Source organism: Manacus candei, unplaced genomic scaffold (assembly GCF_025592945.1).
Source record: "Manacus candei isolate 608988 ecotype Guabito, Panama unplaced genomic scaffold, ASM2559294v1 h1tg000049l, whole genome shotgun sequence".
Taxonomy (NCBI): domain Eukaryota; kingdom Metazoa; phylum Chordata; class Aves; order Passeriformes; family Pipridae; genus Manacus; species Manacus candei.
The window spans coordinates 9,279,539-9,287,145 of record NW_026138097.1 but is presented as its reverse complement, the minus strand read 5'-3'; the positions used below and the strand labels follow the sequence as shown (position 1 = coordinate 9,287,145).

The 7,607-nt window shown below is 41.2% G+C and overlaps 1 long non-coding RNA gene across 1 annotated transcript; it reads left to right on the top strand.

Moving 5' to 3' along the window:
• The first annotated feature begins 646 nt into the window (after positions 1-646).
• Positions 647-7,364, top strand: LOC127476397 (uncharacterized). The gene is made up of 2 exons (XR_007906585.1): positions 647-795; positions 887-7,364. It is a non-coding gene; the product is annotated as an uncharacterized LOC127476397 (long non-coding RNA).
• Positions 7,365-7,607: the final 243 nt, after the last annotated feature.

Below are 7,607 nucleotides of genomic sequence, written 5' to 3'. Positions count from 1 at the left end.
CTTGACTTGGACTGAAAGCTTTTAGTCTGCTATATCAGGAAAACATTGACACCATCTGCAAACCCTGTTGTGTCCGTACATGAGGAAAAAACCCTTCTGCTCATTTTTCCTGATTATTTTGTGGGACAGTGCATTCACTAAAATTACCAGTTAAGGAAACCGTAAATGCCTCTGTGTTTCTTGCTGTAGTCGCTTGTTGAATGTGGGGCTGAGTGGGAAAAGGAGTGGTCTTGGCAAACAGCTTATTAGCCTAAAATAAATTATTCAGAACAGAGGTTTGGATACAGATTGCAGGGAGTGATAATGGAGATGGTTTTCTTAGTCTGTTCATGTTAGGGAGACATGGAGTATGCTTTTCAGGAATTCACTTAAGTAGAATCACTTTGAATAACGCAGCCTGGAAGTAATATTGCTGCCATCCAGCTAGTGTCTGTGGAACAGCATTCTCCTGCCTCCTGAAGCATTGGCATTGAAGATGGATAGATATGGAGATATTTTTTTGGGGGCTTTTTCTTTTTCTTTTTTTTTTTTTTAAGGGGAATTTTTCTAACCAGTAAAGAGGGCGATGTTTCGGTTGAGATTTTTTCCCCTCGAGTGAAATAGTGGACCACATCAGCATCCGATTTGGGTGCGTCATGTGGTTTCTCATGTGATGCTGGTCTCACTGTGCTTTGGAGAGTGAGCCTTTGTGACTCCGCACTCTTGGACAGTAGCATCCAGCAACACAGGAGACTTTGGGGAGGGAGAGGAAAAGACACAGCCTCCCAGAAAGCCCCAAAACCCAGAAAAAATAAAGTTATGATAATTTATTATAGTTATTGTTTCTTCATAACTGTTTTGGCTTTAATTTTTAATTCTGGGTCTTCCCTTTTCTCCGTTCCTGCAGGCATAAAGCTGCACCGTTCAGAAGAAGCAAGACTGTCTTTCCTTACAGCTACGATGCTGCACCGCTTTCGACACAGCGTGCTTTTCCCCGCGTTTACCTGGGCGGCTGCTGCTCTTTCTGCTGCTGCTGGGGCTGCTGCAGTCTTGCTGCCTGCGCTTCACCCTGGCTTAACTGACTCGAAACTCTCCCGTCTGCACATTGCTAAGGAAGAAGAACGATGGAGCCGCGTTTTTTTTTTTGTTGGCTCTGGAAGCAAAGGGTTGCGATATGTGATGATTTGGGGATTTTCTTTGGTGGGGGGGAAGGAGGAGAAAAGAAGGGTGTTAATCTAGGATGGGGTGGGTGAAAGCTTAAAGAAATATTATGTAAAGTAATCCAGTGCTCGACAAGGGCATCAGCAACAAGAATCCAGCCTCTGCTGCTCCAGAGGATTAACATGGGGAAGCCACAGTGCTGCAGTCAGGTTTCACCTCAGTGTTGTGCTGGAGACGGATAAATAAGGTATCGGTTGCATCTGCCTGATAAGGCAAAGCCAAAGGGAGAAGGAGAGAGCGAGCAAATGCAAATGCAAAGGAAGAAGAAACGCTACGTGCCGTTTGTCTGATTCTGTGGATTCTCATTGCAGAGAGGATGGCTTGATTAACAAAGCAATGTATGGACCGAGGGACTGTAAATCGTAGCTCGAACATTCCTGGTGCTGTCAAGGAGTGAACTGATGAGTTAGGTGGCTGCAGGAATATCCCCAGGGAAAACAGCAGCCACTCACTCCGTGTATATCTGTGTATGTATGTGCTTTTGTGTGTGCGTGAACATGTATGGAAATGAAAGCAAGACATTTCTGACCAATTTACAGAGGACGTTTGTCACTTTGCTGGGTCAGACCTGATTGCAGCTTGTATTTTCAGCTATAGCTCTACACCCATTTCCTGACTGAGGTGGCACTTTGTGAAAACAGATGGTAGGCAGTATTCTTTTAAGAAATATGAAAGCAGATCCTTTCTGCTTAACACCTTAAAGCACTGAATCTTCTGCACTGTGCTGAGAAAAACCATGGGGCTTCGTTTTCTCCATCTTAAAATCTCTATAAACACAGCTGTATTCAGTATGGTGAAAAGTTCTATACTGTAAATAGAAATGTGATCAATCTAATCAAAATAAATGCATCCCAGATGACTTCTAGACCAGCTGGCTACCACAGTCATCAGATGACTAAATCCTCAACTGAGCATTTATATTCAGTGTTATATTTGCATCTTTTTCTTTTTCTTTTCTTTTTTTTTAGATTTTCAAAATCAGCCTCTAATTGAAAAAGATTCTTCATATATTGAGAAAAGGCAATGCTTACATTTGGCAGTCAATTTCTGTGAAATGTAGCTGGGTGTATTTTTTACTACCAAACCTGCATGAGGAAGACTATGTTTTTAGGGCAGGTAGACTTGTCACGGTAGAGGCATATTTCATTTGGTAGGCAGCTCAGCTTGGCCATGTCTGAACAATGCAGAAATAGGGGAAACGAGTGCTGCAGTCAGCTAGCAAGGCTTGGCATGGCTGCTAGCAGCTGCATACCGAGAAAGAGGTTTTTTTTCCCTTTCCTTTTTTTCCCTTTTGTACAAAGCCATAGACCATAATGTCAACCTAAAATATGTACGAGGGGATTTTCCAATAGTCATGGTGAGCTACCCTGCAAGATGCCGGTCTGGTCCTTCCACTGTTTGTTCCCCCGCCTACAAAGGCAGCCCTCTGTGTTGGATTATATTTAGCCAGCTGTTGGATAACATTCTTTTGCTGGGGGAAAAGGAGTCTTATTACTCCCAAACTGTAGTTTTCTGTTTGCTTAAAGAAAAATAACTTTGGCAATACAGCAGGCTCTGCAAAGGAGTTTATGCCACTACCTATACCTTTCTGAAACTATCATGTTCTTCTAACTCAGGCAGCTTAAAGCAAGAAAGGAGGGAGGAGGAGAGACTCTTAACTCACAGCTTCAAAGCTGCAGAGATGAGCAAAATGTCAGCAGCTTGTAATTAGGAGCCCACGGTTACGTCAGTGACTGCATCTCTCCAAGAATAGCTATGTGATGTGTGCCACAAAGCAAAGGAAGACTCTCAAAACCTGGTTAACAAGCCTGGTTCAAACAAGAAAGAGCAAAATGGATTAATGAATCTGCTGTGTTCCTAAATCAGATGTGGATGGATTACATGCACAAGGCTTGCTGAATTCTGCATCAGTGAAGACTGAATTATCAGTTTGTTAGAGGGCAAGATATTCACCGAAAGTGCAAATCTTTCAGAAAAAAATGCAGATGAACAATCTATCCTTGAAAATGTCTTTCCGAGCTCTGTCCTGTACAGGCAGCTGCATGACATGGAGGCATGCTCTGAAGAGACCAGCAAGCTACGCACGAAGGTGTTTAGAGGAAGGGTATAATTAAACATAAAGCAGGCTCGATGAAATTCTGTTCTGGCATTACAGATTTGATACCAAAATACCACCCCAGAGAAGACTGGCTGGGCTCTGGTGTGATTTATATTAAGGCTTCTCTGGTTAAGAGCAAGGGGGGAGGGACAGGGCTTCGTGCAGCATCTTGCAGCCATGCAGAAATCCCCAGAGCTGTGGGAAGTAGGAGGGATGGGTGCAGCTGTGAGCTCTTAAAGACACATGCCCACATCCCACCAAGGGGCTTTCTGACCTCTGCAATTATTTTTAGGTCTGTGAAGGCAACTCGGCAGTGCTTAAGCAGTGAGATTGCAGGGGGTGCTTAATCTGCTGCGACTGGCCTTTCTCTGTGTCATGGCTGGAATATGTTTACAGTGCTTTTATCAATACCCCTCCACCACATCCAGTGTGCATGTCTGTCAGTGTTCCCGTCGCCCAATTGCTGGAAGTCTGGTGTGGTTCCTTGCTCTCAGCAGAAGTCACTTGCAGTTAAGCTCTGTTGTAGTTGCTCTTTAATTTACCAGGATAGGTAGATTGTCTTACACAAACAGTGGGGTGGGTGGTTTTTGGTTGTGGTTGTTTTTTTTGACTGTGAATACAAATTTGTAGGAGGAGGTGACTCTGTATATTAAACCAATAGCTCTTTGAATTGTGTGTAGTATAATTTAAATATACTCACTTCAATTAATAGAAGGTTACAAAAGCTGGCATTGTCTGGGGCTGTTTAATTTACATCTTAGGTTTAGTCAATGAGCATAACCTGACTGATTAGAATAGTGTATTCTGCGCAGCCAACAGGGTGGAAGGCATTATTTTGTTTGTGTTAGTTCAAACAGCTGGTCATTAATGCAGGCCCCATCTCCAGAATGAAGTGCTAGTGGACATGAATGGCTGCCTGATTAATGCTGCCCCTCGATGGGTCCTTCATCCAGCAGAGATGCTCGTAGCAGAATAATGCAGCGAGATTTGATTGCACTCTAACAGGGTAGTATGTCATTGTGTCACCAAGTGATCGAGGTTATTATGGGGCAGGGCAGACAGACGGGACAGTGGGGTTACTAGACCGTGGCATTTTTAGAAATGCAGGGCTGACCTACTTAGAGTTATTCTTGCTGGCTGGCAGCTGCCTGGTGCGGGGCTCCCCCGGATAGGCTGCGGCTGTTGCTAGGGGGAATTAGCATGAATTTTTCCACATACAGACTCAGTGATTGAATGATAAAAGCTGACTGGAATTAAAGAGATTCGGTTCAGTATTATGCAGATTTATCTCCTCATTTTTTTTCTCTCTGTCAAGTGCATAAAAAGGGGCAGAAAACAGTTTGTTTCCATTTATTTTTGACCTATTTTTTTTTCCAGGGAAGGCCAGAAGTGTTGTGAAATTTTGATCATAATTTAATATTTAAGCCATTGAAATGATATGATAGTGGGCATACATCTTTAATGTATGGAAGGTTCAAATGCTATGTCTCTGGAAGGGAATGAAATGAATAACGTATTTTGTGTTCTGGTCAGACTGCTACCTCTTTCTATCTGAAGCTGTGTCAGATTCCCTTATCTGGAAAGGGGAAACATATAACAGGTTTTATTGCATAACATTACTCTTGTCTATTTTTAACTATCTGTACTTAAAAAAAATTAGTCCTGTTTACGTTAGTGGATGAAATTAATCCCCAGGCTATGCCTCATGTATGTGGAGACAGATGCCCCAGGTAGCTATGGTATTGTGGGTCATGTTCATCTGAAAAGGTGTGTACATACTGCAAACTTATCAACACTGCATACCTAGCAGCTTACTGATGCCTGGCATGTAATCACATCAATAAGAGAATGTCTTCTGGATTTCCGAGTCTTTTTCAGGCTTTGGTTTGAAATTGGATTCTCTAGATGGCCTTCCTTTATTTATCTACATCTGCCTAAAAGAGTGTTATCTTTTCAGAGAACTCTGTGCTCTCTCAGGAAGCAAATAAAAACAATACTCAGTGAAGAATCCTTTGATGTAATTATGAATATTTCCTTTGTTATCATCACTAATTATAGAAGATCTTTGTTTAAATTGCTATCCCCCTCTGTATGATCTTTTGCCACATGAAGAAGTTCTAATTTAGTGCTTATAATTTTAAGTTAAATTTTCATGGCAACACATCATGACATCACACTCGAAGAACTGGGAATTTTCAAGATAAAAGACAGTGAGGATGGGGGAGAAGGACCCACATGTCTTTGGAATTGCAAAATAAAAAATATGACTCGGTGATGAAAATTAGTGAACTCATTTTTGTCTGAAATAGTTTAATTTGAAATATTATATGAATGAGATACCTTTTAGAGAGGTGCATGTCTGTCTGGGCAGCCAGCAGCCTCCCTGGAACCAGTACTCTCCTGCTTTGGCCCCTGGAGTTTCTTGGAAAGCAATGAAGAGGAAGAAACTGGAAATGAAGACATGAATTTGAATGCATTTTGTGACTGAGGCAAAGCATTCAGTTCCTACAGAGTTGAATTTCCAACTCTCTTTCCTGGCATTGATTCATTACTGAAACTCATATCACTTCCTTCTCTGCTCCTTCCTGATGGTCTCATGAAGTGACAGATTTTTAGAGAAGTGAAAGTGAAGAGGGGCACTATTTGAAGCCCACTAACTGTGTTTGCCTTGCCTGTCCCTGGAGGTGACTGCAGAAAGTTTTGGGTCCACTTGCCTCAGCAATATTCTCATGATCAAAGTCTGATCTCCTGCTCCACTTTCCTGCCGGATGCTGCAGGATGCTTGGCAACAGACCTTTGTCTACAATTGTCTGTTGAAGTTCTTGCCCTTGTTGGTTGTAGCCAGTTGCAGTTTCATCCAATTCACCTGAGATATTAGCTGAATTGGGCTTCAGGAAATCAAAATAAGCATGCAATGCTATATTAAAGCAGAAATCCATTTTCTAGTGAAAAATATTTGAGTGTTATCTTATTTTGGTATATTCTTGCTAAGAAAGGGGGAGTTCAAAGAAAAGCAACAGACAAGATAAAGCATATACTCCGTGGAAAAGAGTTGTATGCTTGTTGTTTATTTGGGGTTTCAACACAGTGAATGTTTATAACAAACATCAAATCGGACAGTTTAACAAACCATCAAGTGGTATATTAAATATAAAAAATATAATGCACAAGAAATCGTATTCAGCATTAAGCTACTTCTCTGAAAGTCTCTTTAATGGGAATTATTCCAAATAAATGAATGTATGAATGATCTGATCATAATGCTTTGGGTAATTATAAGTAGCAGAAATATGGAGTTAATGAAACAAAACCAAAATCTGAGCTTTGTGTGTGTGTGTATAATGCATAAGAAACAGGACACCAGAGGAGTTAGAAATATATGTCTGTGTTGAAAATATTGTCAATTGTGTACATTCTTTTGAAAAAACCGTGTTAATCATTTTCTGATGATCTCCTCTGAGGTTTCTATTGTTGCTACAACTTACACCTCCTACCTTGAAGTTTCTTACCTACAAAAGATTGTTCTGTATTGTTCAACATTCTTGTACCATGACCTCTCCTGTGAGCTATGAAAGATCTATTATGCTAGGGTGGCTAAATGAGTGCTGATTTACTGGGAGCATATGCAGGCAGTAATTTTTATTTTTTTTCTCAGCAAAATACCCAGAATCCTGCCTCCATTTGCAGCTGTGAGGTGGCTGTGCTGCTTGGTGTATTCCTGACTTCAAAGTCTTGGCAGGTCATGGATTTGTTGGGCATTTTGTGATTTTATTGCAACTTTATGTTTTTCTGAAAATGATCAGAGGATACAGGATATAGAGCAACCCATCTAGATTTCCATGAAGGGATTACAGCCAGAAGGAGTGAGTTGACTCCCAGCCTTTACCTCCTGCCAGGGCCTTACAGATCAGTTATTCTGCAGCAGATGTGTTTTAGTTCCGATTTCAAACCAAAAGTACAAGGAATTGTATCGTATTTCTTAAAAGACTGGCAGTTAGCACATTCCTTTTATTGCAGTGCAGTAGGGAATACAAATGTTTTACAAATTAAAATAATCCTTACAAGATTTTTTTCTGTGATCCATTAACACGGAAACAAATTCTGTAACTACCATCAGCCAGGAGCAGCATTATTGTGGCTCCCACATTCATGGTTTTCCTGCATCTGTGCATATGTGTGCCTGTGCACTCAGAAATGCTACATACATGTAGCATGTGAATGTGTATACAAGACAGAAGCAGAACTTACACAAATACAACACTGAGGCATATATATATATATATAGTGTGTGGTCACAGTGTAATACTCA